Below are 20,421 nucleotides of genomic sequence, written 5' to 3' on the forward strand. Positions count from 1 at the left end.
ACTCTGGAAGAGGCATTTGTGCACCCATGTTCATAGCAGCATTTCTCACAATAAAACATGGAAGAAAACCAAGTGCCCATTGATCAAAGCATGGCTAAGTCCATGTGGTATGTGCCCACAATAGAGTGTTACTAGCGTTAAAAAGGAAGGGGTTTCTAACACATGCTACAACATGGATCCTAGCGGACATTCTTCTAAGTAAAATAAGCCTGTCCAGAAAGGACATATACTGTCTCATTCCACTGAAATGAAGAACCTGGAGCTGTCAGAGTCATAGAGACAGAAAGTAGAAGAGTGACTGCCAGAAACTGGGAATGGAGAAAGGAGGGAATTTTGTTGAATCGGTAGAGTTTCAGTTTTGTTGAATGGAAAAAGTCCTGGAGTTCCGTTGCACAAAAAGTGAATGTATTTAATGTGACTGAACTGCACACTTAAAATGATTAAACTAGTCAGTTTTATGTTATGTGCATTTTACCATACACAAAATTTTGGAACCTCCCTTGAGGGTAACCACAGAGGAGTCAAGCTGATAGCAATTCTGCAGATGCTCCCCACCCACCAGCCCCATCTCCACCCCAACAACCCAGGGGTTCAGGACTGTCTTCTGTGCTCAGGACTTCCCACTTCGGTTCTTGGAGATGTCTCAGCTCCTGCCCTTCATGGCTAAACTCGGCCTCCCTGATTGACCCAGTGCTCCAGGCTCTGCTCCAAGGATCCAGTAAGTCTTGGGTCACGCTCTCCTGTAGGAGACTGGGTGCTAAGTTCACATCCCCCCAAAGAGACCTCTGCAACTCCAGAGTGCAGGGGGTCAGCCTGGCCCCTGACTGAGGATGGAGAGACCCGTTTTCCAGATGAAAGCAAGAGCTGGGAGCTGTGTATGTTTGTGTTGAGGGGAAACAGTTTAGGTGTGGGAGACGGGACCAGGTCTGGATGCTCTTTTTTTGTTTAGAGTTCAAACAATATCAAAGATTGCCCACATAGAGGATTTATGATATGCGGGCCACTTCATTTCAGTCTCCTGTATGCTGTCTGCACCCCATAACTGGAGGCTCTTCCTCCTTGAATATGGAAGAGACCGTCAGGGACTTGAGAACCTTCGGGTTTTGGTACCCATGGAGGAGGCCGTCATGGTGATTTATATTAAACCACCTTGCAGTACATTATACCCAGCAACTCTGTGAAGCTCGCTCTATTATTTATCATTGGCAGCAATTTTGTTAAATGGTTGTTAAAATACACATGACATAAAATTTACTACCTTAACTATTTCAGAGTGTTCAGTAAATCATATTTACATTGTTGAGCAACCAACCTCTAGAAACCTTTTCATCTTATAAAACTGAAACTGTGTCCCCATTTAGCAATTACTTCCCATTCTCCTCTTCACCAAAGCTCCAGACCAACTACCACTCTACTTTCTGTCTCTACAAATTTGACTACTCTGGGTACTTCATAGAAGTGGTATCATATATTTGTGTGTGTGTGTAACCGTCTTATGTCGCTTACCATAATGTCCTCAAGACTCCTCAGTGTTGTAGCTTGAGTCAGAATTCCCTATCACTTCTTTTAAGGCTGCACAATATTCCGCTGTACATACAGACCACAGGCCTTCATGGATGAACACTTGGTTTGCTTCCATCTTTCAGCTACGGGGAATAACACTGCTATGAACATATGTATACAGATATTGTACACTGTTTTGAGATACTATTTCCATTTGTTTTGGGTATACATCCATAGAGGGAATGCTCGATAATTGCTGTGTCCAGCACAGCAGGTGAGAAAGACCAGAGTAATGAAAAGACAGACATGTATAATTTGGCAAGCGGGGAGTCAGGGGCCTTGCTGCTCTCCATGGCAGGAAGACAAAATGACTCCTTTCAGCCCGCATTTTTATTGGCAGAAGTCACGTGAGAGCACTTGGAAACAACTATACTGGGGAGTTTGATCAGCGCACCATAAAGGGGGAGGCAAGTTAAGGCCCTGCTGTTGATCAGGAACATCTTGGCTTGTTTCCATGGAGATGGAGGCGGGGGCAGGCAGTGAAGCGGAGCAGAGAGCATGTCCCTTCGGCTCGCTCACTAGCACAATCAAGGAATGCGGTATGCTGCACCCTCCAGTCATGGGGCAGGTTCTGGTCTCTGCTCCACCAGGCTGCAACATCGCCCCCTTTTTGTCTTGACTGCAGGGCCATCGTGGTCAATAACGGACGAGTCTCAGCGGACTCTCTCATTGATCTGAGGCTAAATCTGCCCACTATGAGAAGGAGTAAAACACAAGCATTAGTACTCGGGTTCCCTGTAGACCTCCTCCGAAGCCTTTGATTACATTTAGAGGGTTATGTTTTTGGAAAGATTCTTCAATTTTAGTCAGAACTTCTGAGGCTGGGGTGGCCTGAAGGTGGGCTTGACTGGTAATAGTAACCTGTTCCTGGAGATGGGCGATGTCTAGTGACACATTGCTCCAAGCTCCTTGGAGGTGATTTTTTTTTTTTAACCAAATCCCAGGTATGTGTAGTCATTATATTTAAGAGGAGTAACACAGTAATGAGTAACATTCCAGTGGCAAACAAGCTGTTGCTGGTAAGTGTAGGCTCTGTATCTGTTCCCCCATATATCTCCCATAGCAGTGTGTTCTTAGTAGCAGCTAACTCAGATTCAAATCGGGTGTGAATTCTTAACTGAGTATTCCACATGTGGGAAGCAGTTTGCACCCAGTCATTGACAAAGTGCTGTGTCTGCACGGTCTCTACCAGGGCAGTGGTTGCGACAGCAGTAGAAGTCACTAGAACGACAAGGATACAATTCCTGCAATCAACATCCCCAAAAAGCATTTAAATGCAATGCACCAGGGAATCAAGTGTCTGGATAATTAAATGCACGCCGGGTGGTGCCTCCCAAGGTTCGGTTAAGTTAGCCGGAAGCCAGACAGAGGGCATGCATTGAAGGACAAGCACAGAATTGCGCTGTATTACAGCATGACTTATGCAGTAATACAGTCTGCAAGATGTACATGTTACATTCCATATATTATTTTCATTTTTAATATAAGGATTCCCTACTAAGAACACTTGTGTGTGAAAGGCACATACAGTGACTCCTAAGGTCTGGCTCTCGGTCACTGTAAGAGTGTAGTTATCCTTGTTTTTAGAGTAATTACCAGCAGAAATATGGACTGGAGATAGAAGGGGAGAGCTATCTTTCAAATATGCATGTGTAAAGGACCCGATTTTTTTAGTATAGTATCAATATATTATATCTTAGGAGCAGCCTTCATGCTGAACAATGGGACCGGAATTTTGAATAAATGCTTGTGTCTTTCTTTGCACAGTCACAGACTGCCATTTCAGGGCTACACAGTTGCGTCCGAGGGCTCGACTGTGAGGTCCCCAATCATAAAATGTAAGATTGGCAACACAAATCTGATGAGGACGAGGGATCACACTGTCCTCCCAATGCAGCCCCTGTTCAGATGCATCCCATACTTTGTCTGCTAACAGGTGGATCCCAGGACAGAGGCTACAGGTCATGTGGTCATGCCTTTTATAATACTTCCAGCCAATATTGTGTATATTTGAGCTGTTTGATTATCACATGTGGGCACAATATTTATCCAAGTTTGAGTATGGACATTAAGGCAATTGGAGCCACTGCCTACACAAAGTGGCAAGGAGGAGGTCAATCCAGAATAATCACACAAGGCTCCTTCTTGTACTAAATCTGAAGGTGCCCCATTAGGATCAGGGAACCAGTGGGAATCATTGGCCCAAGTTGGGGGGGAAGGGTAAATCCAGGTTAAGGGTCTAGCTGATGGAGGGTTTGGAATACAAGTCCAAAACAAATCAGCATCTCCCTAGTTACTGCCCGGGAGACCAATGCCACCATAGCCAGCAGCACGGCTCGGGGGTCTTAAGTGTTTGTGCAGGAGCATCTATTCATTCTTCTGACTTAGTCTCTTCAGTTGTCCCCAGGTCACAGGAGGTGCCTGATGAGTGTGTAGCCTCTGGACTTTCTGGGTCACCCATCGCCATGCTCACTGTGGGATCCCACATCTCCCGTGGTGCAAATGGGGGGTTCATGGTATGGCTTGATGCACATGCTTGGTATCCAACAAGGGCCTTGATATAGTTGAGACACAACCATATCCTCACCCCAGGTTGGTAGAGGGGGTTGGCCCTTCCCATGGACCACCTTCTGGCGCCTTCCACCAGACCTGTGGGTGTTGCACTGAAGGGGTATATGAATGGTGTTTCTCACACAGGGCGGATTTTTGGTCATCTGTTGTGAAAAATTTTAAGGTTAGGAGAGCCAGATGCAGACATTCAGGTGGAGATTTCCCTGCTATTCCCCCTTTATGTTTTAAAAGTTGATTTTTAAGAGAATAATGTGCTTGTTCAACAGTAGCCTGGTCAGTCAAGTTATATGGGATGTCTGTAGAGTGACTAATATACTGCTGCTGCTGCTGCTAAGTCGCTTCAGTCGCGTCCAACTCTGTGCGACCTCATAGACGGCAGCCCACCAGGCTCCCCCGTCCCTCGGATTCTCCAGGCAAGAACACTGGAGTGGGTTGCCATTTCCTTCTCCAGTGCATGAAAGTGAAAAGGGAAAGTGAAGTCGTTCAGTCGTGTCCGACTCTTAGCGACCCCATGGACCGCATCCCACCAGGCTCCCCTGTCCATGGGATTTTCCAGGCAAGAGTACTGGAGTGGGGTGCCATTGCCTTCTCCAGCTAATAGACTAGAGAAAGCAAAAGGTTTTAAGAGCTTTATTTATGTAAGCGGGCCTGTTGTCAGTTTTAAGTTTCTTTGGAATGCCCATATGAGCAAAAGCGGCTAATAAATGGCATTGGGCATGAATGGTGGTTTCACCAGGATGAGCAGAAGCCTAAAGCATGTGAGAATAAGTATCGCTAGAAATATGGAGGTAGCTAAAGCATCCAAACTCAGGAAAATGGGTCATATCCATCTGCCAGATTTTATCTGGAGTAAGCCCTCCGGGGTGAACTCCAGGCGGTGGAGGTTGATAAGCACTGACTTGCTGACAGGAAGGATAGGCTTGAATAATTTGTGTTGCTTGGGGTTTAGTAATGTTAAACTGATGTCTAAGGGACCGGGCAGATTGCTGAAGAAACTGATGAGACTTATAAACCTGCTTAAAAATGGGCATCGTTAAAAGATCAGCCTGAGAATTGCCAAGGGAGGGGAGAGTGAGCTCGACTATGTGTAATAAAGAAAGGAAGGAAAGGAAAGGAACGGGAACTAATGGCTTTTTGAGGTTGGAGAAATAGGAATAATTCCTCAGAATTAACTTGTTTAATTTTTGTAGTCTCAATAGACTTGGTCATTCCAACAACATAGGCAGAGTCACTAACAATATTAATAGGTGTCTTATCTTTAGATACTGCTGCTGCTGCTGCTGCTAAGTCACTTCAGTCGTGCCGGACTCTGTGCGACCCCATAGACGGCAGCCCACCAGGCTCCCCCGTCCCTGGGATTCTCCAGGCAAGAACGCTGGAGTGGGTTGCCATTTCCTTCTCCAATGCATGAAAGTAGAAAGTGAAAGTGAAGTCGCTCAGTCGTGTCCGACTCTTAGCGACCCCATGGACTGCAGCCTACCAGGCTCCTCTGTCCATGGGATTTTCCAGGCAAGAGTACTGGAGTGGGATGCCATTGCCTTCTCCTCTTTAGATACAAGTATTGTAATTACTGCTACTAGCTCCACCCGCTGAGCCGAGGTATGGGAAGTAACTAGAGTTTCTCGTTTGTCAGGACCGGTAATGTCTCCCTTGCCATTGTTAGAGCCATCTGTAAAGTAAGTAGGAGTGCCTGGGATAGGCATGGCCTCTGTGACTCTGGGCCACACAAAGGAAGTTAGGGAAATAAATTGTAATAATTTATGTGCAGGAGGGTGATTGTCTAAAATGCCCACAGAATCAGCAAGGGCAACCTGCCATGATAAGCAAGTTTGCCAAAGTTGCTGTTGTTGAGTTTTGTCAAATGGAACATGGAGAGTTTGAGGATTAAAGCCAGTCAACTGGCAAGTACGTTTCCTTCCTTGCATAATTAAATTAGACCCAAGGGTAATGTATGTCAACAGGCTTTTTCCCTCCTGAGAAAGTGGGAACAACCATTCTATGATGTCAAATGTGGGCTGTTCTTGGAATAGAACTCCTATAGGGGCTTCTGGAGAAGCTACAGCAATGAAGAGAATGGGATAATCATAGTGAATACGATTAAGTTGAGCATTTTGAACGGCAATATTTACTATATCAAGTTCCTTTTTAGTTTGTGGAGTCAGAGTTTGAGGGGAAGAAAGGGCTGAGTCCCCTTTAAGAGTCTCAAAGAGGTGTTCAAGTGAGGCTGGTAGGAATGTCCAAGGCAGGGTGCAACCAATTAATATCTCCTAAAAGCTTTTGAAAATCATTTAATGTTTTGTACTTTCTGGGGTGTAATGGTGGCATTCTGAAACCCGATAACCTAAATAGCAAAAGGGAGCTGTTTTTTGAATTTTTTCAGGGGCTACATGTAGTCCCCATCATATAAGTTCATGTTGAACTTGGTGAAAAAGTGGGTTTAGTAGAGAGTCCTCTGGGGCAACTAAGAGTATGTCATCCACATAGTGAATGATGTAAGCTTAAGGATAGAGGGCTCGAGCTCACTCCAGAGCACTAGCCACATACAGTTGGCAGAGCATAGGACTATTCATCACCCCGAGGCAACATTTTCCACTGGTACCGTTTCATGGGAGCTTGTTGGTTAATACTGGGTACTGAAAATGCAAATTTCTCTCTGTCTTGTGGAGCTAAGGAGATTGTATAAAAACAATCTTTAAGATCCAGAATTACAGTGGGAACCTCAGATATACAGATGACACCACCCTTGTGGCAGAAAGTGAAAAAGAACTAAAGAGTGAAAGAGGAGAGTGAAAAAATTGGCTTAAAGCTCAACATTCAGAAAAATAAGATCATGGCATCTAGTCCCACCACTTCATGGAAAATAGGTGGGAAACAGTGGAAACAGTGGCAGACTATATTTTTGGGGGCTCCAAAATCACTGCAGATAGTGACTGCAGCCATGAAACTAAAAGACGCTTACTCCTTAGAAGGAAAGTTATGACCAACCTAGACAGCATATTAAAAAGCAGAGACATTACTTTGTCAACAAAGGTCCGTCTAGTCAAGGCTATGGTTTTTCCAGTGGTCATGTATGGATGTGAGTTAGACTATAAAGAAAGCTGAGCACTGAAGAATTGATGCTTTTGAACTGTGGTGTTGGAGAGGACTCTTAAGAGTCCAGTGGACTTCGAGGAGCTCCAACCAGTCCATCCTAAAGGATATCAGTCCTGAAAGTTCATTGGAAGGACTGATGCTGAAGTTGAAACTCCAATACTTTGGCCACCTGATGTGAAGAGCTGACTCATTTGAAAAGACCCTGATGCTGGGAAAGATTGAAGGTGGGAGGAGAAGGGGACAACAGAGGATGAGATGGTTGGATGGCATCACCAACTCAATGGACATGAGTTTGAGTAGACTCCAGGAGTTGGTGATGGTCAGGGAAGCCAGGCATGCTGCAGTCCATGGGGTCACAAAGAGTAGGATACGACTGAGCAACTGAACTGAACTGAACTGATCCTGAGGTATGGCCGAAGGGGATGGGAGTCCAGGCTGCAAGGCCCCCGTAGGTTGCGTTTCTGCATTAATAGCTCGAAGATCATGAAGCAGTCTCCATTTGCCTGATTTTTTAGGAATTGTGAACACTGGAGTATTCCAAGGACTAGTACTCTCCTCTATATGTCCTGCTTGAAACTGTTCTTCTACTAAGGCTTGTAAAAGCATAAGTTTCTCCTTTGTTAGAGGCCATTGATCCACCCAAACAGGTTTAGATGTAAGCCACATTAGAGGTATGGTGTGTGGTGGCAGAGAAACTTCAATGGCGCTCATTAAAAATTTTTATAGCCTAGCCCTTTTCTGTCCAATTTGGACTGAATAGGTAAAGGAGAAGGGTCTCCCTGTAAATTCTTTCCTAGCCATTTTCCTGCTTGGTACCCCATTCTCACTGTCATATGATTTGTCTTTCCCTTGTTGGAGAGAACTAGGTGCCATCGGGTAAGCAGATCTCTGCCCCATAAATTACAGGGAATGTCTGCAATAAAAGGTTGGAAATGAGCGAGTTGTTTACCCAGCCCTAGGCAAGGATGAACTGCTGCACTTTGAGCAAGTTGTTGGGGTTCTCCCAAGCCTGAGATTTTTCCTTGGGGTTCAGTCAAGGGCCAATCATCTGGCCATTGATGAGAAGTAATGATGCAAATGTCAGCCCCCAGTATCTGAGAGGTTTTTCCTTGAATTTTAACCTTACAGGTGCGGCCTATCTGGAGTATTTGTTGAGTAAAGCACACTACTTGATCATCTGTGATCCCCAATCCTTGTTCTCTGGTGACAGGATTAGAATTGTTAGGGGCATGGCAAGGCAAGAGAAGGAGCTGAGCAGTTCCCTGACCTTGAGGAATGACATGGAAGGAATGAGAGAGATCTTACTTTAATTTCTCCTCAATTTGGCCAGGAAGGATTTGGAGGCCCTTAAGAGTAAGGCCGCTTCTGCCCAGAATGAGTCCTGCAGTCCCCGGTGGAAGGGGGCCTCTGATCCCAGGAGGGATTGCTACGGGGCGATCCGATTCAATAATCTGAAGTTACTCGGATTGGGAGGTCCAACCCAGCACTTCCGCTGGCAGCGGCTGAGAGGCTGGAGACTGGCTGAAGGGTACGCTGGAGGTCCTCACCGCCTACGTCCCCATTGTTTGTGGGGCCTGGGGTGGCCCGGCTGGCCGGATCCCGGCTGTAAAGGGGAACCGTTTCTGTGGAATTTTGATCTGCTCTGATTGGCCCAATGATTGCCTTTCTGGCACCCGAGGACACAGTCTTCGTGTGCTATTGTCCCCGGTAGGCGGAGGTATTGTAACACCTGTTTGGGGCCGGGAACCGCAATCGTTTTTCATATGTCCGGGCTTCCCACCTTGAAAGCATTTGGCAGGGGAAGAGCTAAAATTATTTTTAAAGGCAGCACAGATTGCGTGAGCTAGCATGGTTTGTTTGTGAGCCTGTGTACCCATATTTGACACACTCGGACAAAATCAGCAAGGCCACCACTTTGACGAACAGGGTGAAAGGCGGCCTTGCAATCTTCACTGGCATTTTCATGGGCTAATTGTTTTAACAACTCATCCTCCTCTGTAGGACTAGGAATTTGACGGCGGAGAGCAGATGAGAGCCGGTCTACAAATTCAGTGACGTCTTCTCCGGGTCTCTGTAATATTTTAACAAATGAGCCGGTAGGCTCGCTGGGGTCTGATCCTGTCCGCCACGCCCTTCGGCAGCATTTGGCAATCTGTTCGTAAGCTCCCACCAGTGTACCGTCATAAGTCAACTGGGCTGCTGGACTGCTATATTGCCCTGTGCCTGTGAGCATTTCAAAAGGAAGATTACGTCCATTGGCCAAATTAATACCGGCTTGCTCTTAGCACAACTCAGTATAAGAGGCAAAAAATTGTAAATATCGGGGACCACTGAAAGCAGCTTTGGCTAACATTTTAACATCCTAAGGAGAGCGTCTCCCACGCAAACAAATTTCCAATAGTTTCTGTGTATGCGGGGAATTAGCCCCATTCAACCTAACACTAGATTTTAGTTTCTTTAAAACCTTAATGTCAAAAGTTTCATCGGTTACAGTAACCTGAGTGGGATTACTAGGGTCCGGCCTGTAATTGATAGGGAAAGCAAGATGGTCCTCAATGACCAAAGCACCCATAGGAAGGGCAGGGGCCGTGGCCTGCTGAAACCGAGTCAGCGGCTAATCCTCCCGAGACATTTCTGGACCCAGTGGAGGCGGCGGTGGTGGGAAATCACCCTCAAGCTTGGATGGCGAAGGAGAAAGGGCTATCGCAAGCCGCCTCCAAGCACACCGCCTTCTCCCGTGGTTTCTCAGTCTGTAAAGGGTATGGCGCCATTCGCACTAGCCCCAGGTCACAAATACCGGCACGGGTATGCGGTCCCCTCTCCTGTGTGCTGTTTTTAAATTTTCTCCCACTCGATCCCAATTTTCAATGTCTAGAGTGCCTTCTTCTGGAAACCAAAATTTATATTTAACCACCTCTCAGCAACTGTGTCAATTGCTCCTCTTTGACCTGCGCTCCAGCAGTCTGGAGAAGGTGCCTGAAAAGCTGGAGATAAGGTTTCTCAGCTTTACTCAAATCCTTCCCCATTGTTACCCTGACTTTGTAAGACAACAAGGGACTTCCCACCCTTAGGAGTCTGAGGGCCTGGTCGCGATCCAGGCGTCTCACTTACCGCTCGCTGTCTTCACGTTCAGTGTTTCCCTCGGGAGGAATCCTTCCCGACTTCAAGTCCCTGTTCCAGCGCCACCTGCCGCGTCCAGCACAGCGGGTGCGAAAGACCCGCCTAATTAAAGGACAGACACGTATAATTTGGCAAGCGGGAGTCAGGGGGCCCTCCTGCTCTCCACGCAGGAAGACAAAATGACTCCTTTCAGCCCGCACTTAATAATGCCAATAATGGCAGAAGTCCCGTGAGATCATAAGGGAATAGCTATCCTGGGGGAAAAAGGCAATGGCACCGCACTCCAGTACTCTTGCCTGGAAAATCCCATGGACGGAGGAGCCTGGTGGGCTGCAGTCCATAGGGTCGCTAAGAGTCAGACGCGACTGAGCGACTTCACTTTCACTTTTCACTTTCATGCATTGGAGAAGGAAATGGCAACCCACTCCAGTGTTCTTGCCTGGAGAATCCCAGGGAAGGGGGAGCCTGATAGGCTGCCCTCTATGGGGTCGCACAGAGTCGGGCACAACTGAAGTGACTTAGCAGCAGCAGCATACTGGGGAGTTTGATCAGTGGCACCATAAAGAGGGAGGCAAGCTAAGGCTCTGCTGTTGATCAGGAACATCTTGTTTTGTTTCCATGGAGATGGAGGCAGGGGCAGGCAGTGAAGTGGAGCAGAGAGGTATCCTGCCCCCAAGAATGTCCCTTCAGCTTGCTTACTAGGACAATCAGGAGGGCGCAGTTTGCTGCAACCTCCAGTCATGGGGGCAGGTTCACAATATGATATCATTATCTTAGACCTAGTTTAATACAAACCTAACTGTTCTCTCTGCTTTTTCATCTTGTCATTTCTATTTTCTTAAACTCCTTATTTTATATTGGGGTATAGCCTGTTAACGATGTGGTGATAGTTTCAGGAGAATGGCAAAGGGACTCAGCCACACATATACACATATCTCTTCTCCCCCAAACTCCCCTTCACTGCCTGCCCCCGCCTCCATCTCCATGGAAACAAAACAAGATGTTCCTGATCAACAGCAGGGCCTTAACTTGCCTCCCTCTTTATGGTGCGCTGATCAAACTCCCCAGTATAGCTGTTTCCAAGTGCTCTCACGTGACTTCTGCCAATAAAAGTTCGAGCTGAAAGGAGTCAATTTAACCTCCTGCCATGGAGAGCAGCAGGGCCCCCTGACTCCCTCCCATCCAGGCTCCCACATAACATGGAGCAGAGTTCCCTGTGCTATACAGTAGGACCTTGCTGGATATCCATTTTAAAATACAGCCGTGTGTACATGTCCAGCCCAAACTCCCTGGCCATCCCTTCTCCCCCTAAGTTCATTCGCTAAGTCTGGGAGTTTCTTTGTTTTGTAAGTTCATGTGCATCACCATTTCTTTTTAGATTTCACGTATATGGGATATTATCGGAGAAGACAATGGCATCCCACTGCAGTCCTCTTGCCTGGAAAATCCCATGGACGGAGGAGCCTCGTAGGCTGCAGTCCATGGGGTCGCTAAGAGTCAGACACGACTGAGTGACTTCACTTTCAATTTTCACTTTCATGCATTGGAGAAGGAAATGGCAACCCACTCCAGTGTTCTTACCTGGAGAATCCCAGGGACGGGGGAGCCTGGTGGGCTGCCGTCTATGGAGTCGCACAGAGTCGGACATGACTGAAGTGACTTAGCAGCAGCAGCAGCATATGGGATATTATATGGTATTTCTCCTTCTCTGTCTGACTTACTTCACTCACTATGATCACCTCTAGGCCCATCTATGTTGCTGCAAATGACATTATTTCATTCTCTCTAATGGCTGAGTAGTATTCCATCGTATACATGTACCACAGCCTCTTTATCCATTCCTCTGTCGATGAACATGTCGGTTGCTTCCAGGCTTTGGCTATTGCAAACAGTGCTGAAATGAACACTGATGTGTATGTATCCTTTCAGACCATTTTTTTCCCTGGATGTACTCCCAGGAGTGGGATTGCTGGGTCATATGGTAGCTCTGATTTCAGTTGTTGAAGGAATTTCCATACTGTTCTCCATAGAGGCTGAACCTATTTACATTCCCAGCAGCAGTGTAGGAGGGTTCCCTTCTCTCCACACCCTCTCCAGCATTTATTATTTCTGGGGTAAACCTATTTTTAATTTTTGAAGGAACACACAATACTTTATCCGCAGCAGCTGTAACAGTTTACATTCCTACTCACAATGCACAAAGCTTCATCAGCAGTACTTGAACAAGAAGGAAGCACAGGTGCAGAGAAGTAAATGACCTGTTCAAAGACATGGGGGTGTTTGAGGAGCCAAGATCCTAATCAGAGTTTCTTGGCTGTTTGAATGCTTGCTCTGAATCAAAACGTTAAACTTGGACTTTGGAGTATCAGGGGTGGAAGCCCCCTGATGGTGACTTGTGGTCCCTGGGTCATCCTAACCCTGCAGAGCAGTGTAGTGAGGGGACATCTCATGCCCCACAGCAGCAGGAAACAGAGTCTTGTCGTTTCTGATTCAGAGTAAAGGTAAGTCCCCCCTCCCTCCAGGCAGTTGGGAGGCCACTCTGGTTCCACTGAGCTGGGCTTGAGTCTGTGCCTCCCTACAAATTCCATCTCCTTCTGCCCCAAAGCAGAGTTCCTATTCCATTTTCCTCTGCAAGCAATGAAACAGAAAGCTGGGAGATTGCAGGATCTTTGGTGAAGAAATACACGTAGTCTGAGCTCTCTGATCAGCAAGCTCCTAAAAGAGTCACTTCACACATATCAAGAGGAAGAAAGGAAATCATGATGATAATAATTTCCCTCATTTTATACAGGAAAGGAGGACAAAGACTGTATGTAGTTTGTGCAAAACCAGACTGGCAGAACTGGATATGAACCAGCTGAGCTGGTCAATTTCAATTAAAAAATCAGCATTCTTCTCCACTCAAATCACCCTGTAAAATAAGCATGTAATTAACAATGTGCCAGGCACCATTAGAAGCTTTTCATTCACTAGGAGCACAAAGCTTTTCCCTCTAGGCTCTTTGCCCAGTCTAACAAGTTGACATAAGTCAGATGAACGAGTTTAATTTCTTATGTATTCGAGTCTGATAAAAACTCTAAGGCCCAAAGACATTCAAGCAATTGAAGCTTATATCTAAGGAGAAGGGGCTCAGGGCCTGGGGGTACAAAGGGGAGGAAGACAAGTCACAGGATGATGGGAAGAGCAAGAACTTGGTGAACAAATGTTTGCTGCTCCAGGTCTCTTTGAGATAAAAATTCTCTCTGGGAATAGCTTTCTTCCTGGCATAGGTCCCCTAATCTATACTCTTTTGAGCAGTTGAGAGAGAGGCAAGGAGCTTCTCCTGAGTCTTCTGGGTCTAAATTGCCTTCAGCCCAAAACAATCCCCATGTCAAAGTGGGACATTTTGGGGAGTCATGTTCCCCTTGCCCCACTTCTCTTGAAACGTATTAAAGGTCTTCTTTACGTTTGACAAAACCAGAGCTCAGAGGCAGAGAACTTGTCTACTATGTCCGTTTCCCACCAGCTCCCCATCACTCCATTGCTTCATAGAACTGAACTCTCAGGGCCAAGAGTGGATGGACATTCCTGATGCCTTCGTGTCTTGTTTCCTTGGCAGACCAGAGCCTCCTCAGCTGTGTCTAGGATGCTGCATCGGTACGCTCACCAGTTCGGTCGGAAGCTGGTCCAAAGGCGGCCACTGGAGCCCCAGGAGAAGTCTGAAAGTCACAGAGCTCCTCTGAACACCCTCGACCTGGTGATCTTGGGTGTGGGCAAGATCCTGAGAGCTGCCATCTACATCCTGATTGGTAAAACAGTCAAGTACATAACCGGACCAGCGATCGTCATCTGCTTCTTGGTGGCCACCTTGTTTTCTCTCCTGTCAGGGTTCTGCTATGCCGAGTTATGGGCCCGGGTACCACACTTCAGTTCTGCGTATCTCAACTGCTATGTCACCATGGGTCAGCTGTACGCCTTTATCACTGGCTGGAACCTCATCCTGTCCTTAGTCCTTGGTGAGATAATGGGATAAGCATGGTGTGTGGCTTGAGATTAGGTAACTAGAAGTGGGGATTGGGGTGTTTGCTCATTCATGAGCAGTTTGTTATTGACCTTGCAGGGGAAGGTAACGGTGGCAAGAAAACCCCACAGTTTCATTCTACTCAGCTCTCTCCTTCTTTCCTTAAACAATTGGACCAAGAATCCAGAAAGAAAGGGACCTGTAGGGAGTGGATGAGGGGGAGGCATGGCCTGCGGGCTCATCCCTTCGCCATATTGAAGTCTTTGCTCCGTTGTTGCCTTCACGGGATGTTCTCTTACACCTCAATTTAAAAATTCAACCCTCATCTTCCAGCCCTCCATTTCTTACTGCCCTGTTTTCTTTTCTTGCTGCTGCTAAGTCGCTTCAGTCATGTCCGACTCTGTGCAACCCCATAGACAGCAGCCCACCAGGCTCCCCTGTCCCTGGGATTGTCAAGGCAAGAACATTGGGGTGGGTTGCCATTTCCTTCTGCAATGCATGAAAGTGAAGTCGCTCAGTTGTATCCGACTCTTAGTGACCCCATGGACTGCAGCCTACCAGCCTCCTCTGTCCATGGGATTTTCCAGGTGAAAGTACTGGAGTGGGGTGACATTGTCTTCTCCAGTTTTCTTTTCTTACATAACATTAATTTCCTCTTCACATAGTAAATAGTTGACCTAAATTGTGAATCATCTGGGTCTTCTCTCCCCATCCCATGGGCAGGGGGGAGTGGAAAACATTTTCAGATTAGGTGTTTTGTCTGTTTCCCAAAAATTCATCTCATGGTGCATATTAGGGGTTCAATTAATGTCTGTTCCTTCTGCCACTGCAGGAACCGCCATTTTGGCCAGGGCCTGGAGCTACATCTTTGACAGCCTCATTGGGAACCACATCTCTCAGGCCTTACAAGGAATTTTCTCTCTGCACGTGCCCCACTTCCTGGCCAAGTACCCAGACTTTCTGGCCTTGGCCCTGGTGCTGCTGTTCATGGGTAAGACTGGGCCCAGTGACCAGAGGGGAAGATCGCGGGGTGGAGGGGGGGAAAGGCCGGGGGGCTGGGGAGCAGAATGGAAGGAGATTAGAACTGAAAAGCAGTGTCTAGGATGCGAGAGACAGGAAGGCAAGTCATCGGCCAATGTTTCCCACCCTTGGCAACACTGACATTTTGAGCTGGATCATTCTTGGTGTGGGGAGATGTCCTGTACATTTTAGATTTTTTTTAAATATCATCGTCAGGTGTTGAGTAGCACCCCTGGCCTTTATTCAGTAGATAGAGGTGATTCCCACCCTCCAGACTGTCTCCAGACATTGCCAACAGTCCCCTGGGGAATTATTTCTTAGTGTGAATTATTATAAAGTCATCCCCTTGTGAGAATTATTTACTTAGACTGACATGTTTCTTCCTCTTTACTGAGACCAAAGACGTGTTTTTAACTGAAAGGAAATTCATGTAACATAAAGTTATCCATCTATGATTCTTTACCAAATTTACTGAAACATAATTGACATGCAACATTGATTAAGATGTGTACAGCGTCATTATTTGGTAGACCTGCGTTATCGTGAGATAATGGCCACAGTTAGAGATGAACCACCTTAAAGTGTACAAGTCAGGGGCAATTCAGTTTAGTACATTCACAGTGCTGCATGACAATCACCTCCATCTAGTTTCAAATATTTTCATCACAACAAAAAAGAAACCCAGTATCCACTGAGCAGTCACTGTCCATCTCCCCAATCTCAATCCCCAGCTAGTCTGGCAACCCCTGGTCTACTTTCCATGTCTGTGGACTTAGTTACCTAGGATGTCTCATTTCCCATCGTTTCCACAGGACTACAGGTGCTGGGGGTTCGTGACTTAGCCCTGTTTAACAAAGTGTTCACAGGCATCAACATTTTGGTTCAAAGCTTCATTATCCTCTCGGGCTTCATTAAGGGAGGCCTGCACAATTGGCAGCTCACAGAACACGTCTGAATCCAGTGGCACCGCTAGGTTAGGAGGATATCTTGGGCCATTCTAATGCTCGGTGTGGTGGATGCTTTATGCAGTGCTGCGACTCTGGTGGGCACTACAGAGATCTGAACTGATAGACTCAGTTAATGGCATGTTGGAGCCCAGGACTCATGATATTAACCAAGGAGCTCAGAGATGGCTGAACAACCTCCCCCATGTTCTTCCTCATTCCTTCTCTCAACATAGGTTGGGCCCTCTGGGTTCTGGAGGGTTTGTGCCTTTTGGCTTTGATGGGGTTCTCCACGGAGCGGTTCTATGCTTCTACACATTTGTTGGCTTTGACGCCATTGTCTCTAGAGGTCACCTGGGCCTGTTTGTCCCCATCTGGGGTTTGGCCACAGCCTGGGCTGCCCTTGGGCACAGGTACCACTTGGAGGTTACAGAGGAAAGGGGATTTTGTGCTTTCACCCCAGTGTGTATCCCTGACCCAATACTTCCTCCCAACCTGCAGGCGAAGAAGCCCTGAATCCTCAGTGGTCCATCCCCTTGGGCATCATGTTCTCCATCTTCGTCTGCTTTTTGGCTATTTCGGTGTCTCAGCATCCCTCACCCTCATCCTTCCCTACTACCAGATTCAGCCTGACAACCCCTTGTCACAGACCTTTCTGCACGGTGGGTGGATTTCCGCCAGATACGTCCTGAGTGTCGGCATCATTTGTGCTGTTACGTACAGGTCAGTATCTTGGCTGTCTCCCCATCTCCTGTCAGATGCCAGTCCCATCCCTTGGGATTGAGAAACCAGATGGAAAGGCACCTTACCCCGTGTAGACCAGGGAGCAGACACCCCGGTCTCTCCTGCTTCTGCACCATCTCATAGATGCTCCCACTTTCTCTTCCGGACTCCACAGTGCCATGTTCCCCATGTCTCAGGTGATCTACGCGATGGCAGATGACGGGCTCCTTTTCTGGGAACTTGCCCAGGTCCGTGCCCACACAGGCGCCCCCATCATGGCCATCATGTCTTCCGGAAACCTCGCAGGTGAATAAACAAAACCCACTCCTTCCTTGATCGACTTTTTTAACTTGGATATTTCCAGTGGTTTCTCTCTCCCTCCTTCCATCTTGATTGTGCCCTCCATTCTAGGGGTCATGGCATTACTCTTCGAGCTCAGTGATCTTGTGGACTTCTTGTCAGTTGTGACCCTGCTTGCTTACACTCTCGTGGCATTTTCCATCCTTGTCCTCAGGTAAGACTCCACTACACCTTGACCAGGGGCCTTGGACTCATGGAGATGAATCACCTTCTGCCTTCATGCTGCTTTCTAAATGTCCTTCTAGATTTAAGACAAAAAAGTGGTGGCATAGGCTATGTAATGTTGGCTGAGTAGGGACTGCTGTTAATATTACCTTGTTGTTGTTCAGTCCCTAACTCTTGACCAACTCTTTGCCACCCCATGGACTGCATCATGCCGGGCTTATCTGTCCTTCACTATCTCCTGGAGCTTGCTCAGATTCATGTCCATCAAGTCAGTGATGCCATCCAACCGTCTCATCCTCTGTCACCCACTTCTCCTCCTGCCCTCAATCTTTCCCAGTATCATGGTCTTTTCCATTGAGTCAGCTCTTCACATCGGGTGGCCAAAGTATTAGAGCTTCAACTTCAGCATCAGTCCCTCCAATGAATATTCAGGGTTAATTTCCTTTAGGATTGACTGGTTGGATCTCCTTGCAGTCCAAGTGACTCTCAACAGTCTTCTCCAGCACCACAGTTCAAAAGCATCAGTTCTTCAGCGCTCAGCCTTCTTTACGGTCCACCTATCACATCCATATGCGACTACTGAAAAAACCATAGCTTTGAGTATATGTACCTTTGTCAGCAAAGTGATGTCTCTGCTTTTTAATATACTGTCTAGGTTTGTCATAGCTATTCTTCCAAGGAGCAAATGTCTTTTAATTTCGTGGCTGCAGTCACTGGCCATATTGATTTAGGAGCCCAAGAAAATGAAATCTGACACTGTTTCCACATTTTCCCCATCTATTTGCCATGAAGTGATGGGACCAGATGCCATGATCTTGGTTTTTTGAATGTTGAGCTTTAAGCCAACTTTTTCACTCTCCTCTTTCACTTTCATCAAGAAGCTCTTACCTCCTCTTCACTTTCTGCCATTAAAATAGTATCATCTGCATATCTGAGGTTGTTGATATCTCTCTGGGCAATCTTGATTCCAGCTTGTGATTCATCGAGCCCATCATTTCTCATGATGTACTCTGCATAGAAGTTAAATAAGCAGGGTGACAATATACAGCCTTGATGTACTCCTTACCCAATTTTGAAGCAGTCCCTTGTTAATATTGCCTTAATATCTCATATTCAGGTACCAGTCACACCTGAAGGAGAAAACAGAGGAGGAAATTGAGATGGAGCCTGAAGCTGAAGGAAGTCCTTTGGACTCTGTACCTGAAGCAGGAACCTCAAACATCCTGAGGAGTCTGTGGTTCCCTCCCAGCACCACCCCCACATAGAAATCTGGCCAGATTGTCTATGGATGTGCCTTCATGCTTGGTGAGCAGTGGCATTTCTCTTTGGTCATATTCTGATATTGACAGGATGGTACTGGAGTGTGTATTTTGTCAGTTGAGGAGTCTTGGAGATATGATGATGGCCCTTCATGAGGTGGGCAGCCTGGGAAGGGATGTGACCCAAGGTCCTGATGTTTTTGTTTTCTGAGTCCAGCCTGTTCTTCTCCACCTTGACCCTTGCAGTTCTCCTGCTGACCATCCTGAGTGTGATCCCGGCCCTGTGGCCCAGCCAGGTGTTCTCTGGAGACCCTGTGCTCACAACAGGGGCTGTGCTGCTGCTGCTGCTCATCACTGGGGTCACGGCCATCATCTGGAGGCAGCCCCAGAACCCCTCACCTCTTTATTTTAAGGTAGGTGATCTTGGGAGTTCCTTGGTGGTCCAGTGGTTGGGACTCTGTGCCTTCACTGCCCTGGGCCCAGGCTCAATCCCTGGTCAGGGAACTAAGATCCCACAAGCCACATGACATGCCCCTCCCCAAAAAAAGTAGGTTATTATATGTCCCCAAACTGTCCACCTTGAGTGAATGAAGTCTGCAGGCTTTGAGGTCTGAACACTCTATGCTGGACCAGAGAAGGGGGAGGGCTTGCTAAAACAGTGGACTCTTCCCTGATCCACACTCAGTGCTTTACAAACCCCCTCTCAGTAGACACTGAGCGCACAGCCTGAATAGGACTGTCCTCCTCCCCACTGGGGTAGGGTCTCCCTTTCAGACGTCTGGGCTGTGCTCAGGGATGAACTGACTCTGCCCACAGGTCCCTGCTCTGCCTGTCCTCCCACTGGTGAGCACCTTTGTGAACCTTTACTCTATGATGAGGATGACCACTGTGACCTGGGCCCTATTTGGCATCTGGATGGTGATTGGTAAGTGATTTTCTGAGATAAAGAGGCTCCTTGAGGGGTTAAACCCAGTCCTCTTCCTACTGCCTCTGCCCTAAACTGTCAGACACCATAACAGGAGGCCTACTGGGCATTTCTAAGTGGGGTGAGCACTTTCCTTCCCTTCTCATCGTCTCATTTCCCTGCTAGGATTTGCCATATACTTTGGGTACAGGATCCGACACAGCTTGGAGGAGAACAACGAGCCACAGCCACCAGCCTCCGCTCCCCAGACTTGAGAAAAACATCCCTGGTGCTGAGTCATCTTAACCACAGGAAACAGATGCTGTTGGAATCCCTCCATGCACTGGAGGGTCTGCTGGTTCAAGGGGCACTGTGAGCCTCAATGGAGCGTGAGGGTGAAATGCATTTGGAGCCACATATTCATTGCCAGTGGACAAAATGACTTTTATGTTGTTTAAGTTTTAAGTAGACTTTTAAAACCATAACATACACACAGAAAAGTGCATGCTTCATAAGTGTGCAGCAAGATGGATTTTCACAAAGTACAACAGTGTAACCAGCAACCAGAGGAAGAAATAAAATATTAACCTGGCACATGAGAAACAACTCCTTGTACCCATTTCCAGCAAGAACACAGAGATGGGCACATGAGAAGGAAACACAGGTAACTGTGTATTGTGTCAAGAGTTGCCCTTTAAA

General features: G+C 47.1%; 1 pseudogene; it reads left to right on the forward strand.

The window, feature by feature from the left end:
• Positions 1–13,972: 13,972 nt before the first annotated feature.
• Positions 13,973–20,028, forward strand: LOC129630738 (cationic amino acid transporter 3-like; annotated as a pseudogene).
• Positions 20,029–20,421: the final 393 nt, after the last annotated feature.

The sequence above is a fragment of the Bubalus kerabau genome, chromosome 17, assembly GCF_029407905.1.
Source record: "Bubalus kerabau isolate K-KA32 ecotype Philippines breed swamp buffalo chromosome 17, PCC_UOA_SB_1v2, whole genome shotgun sequence".
Lineage (NCBI taxonomy): Eukaryota > Metazoa > Chordata > Mammalia > Artiodactyla > Bovidae > Bubalus > Bubalus kerabau.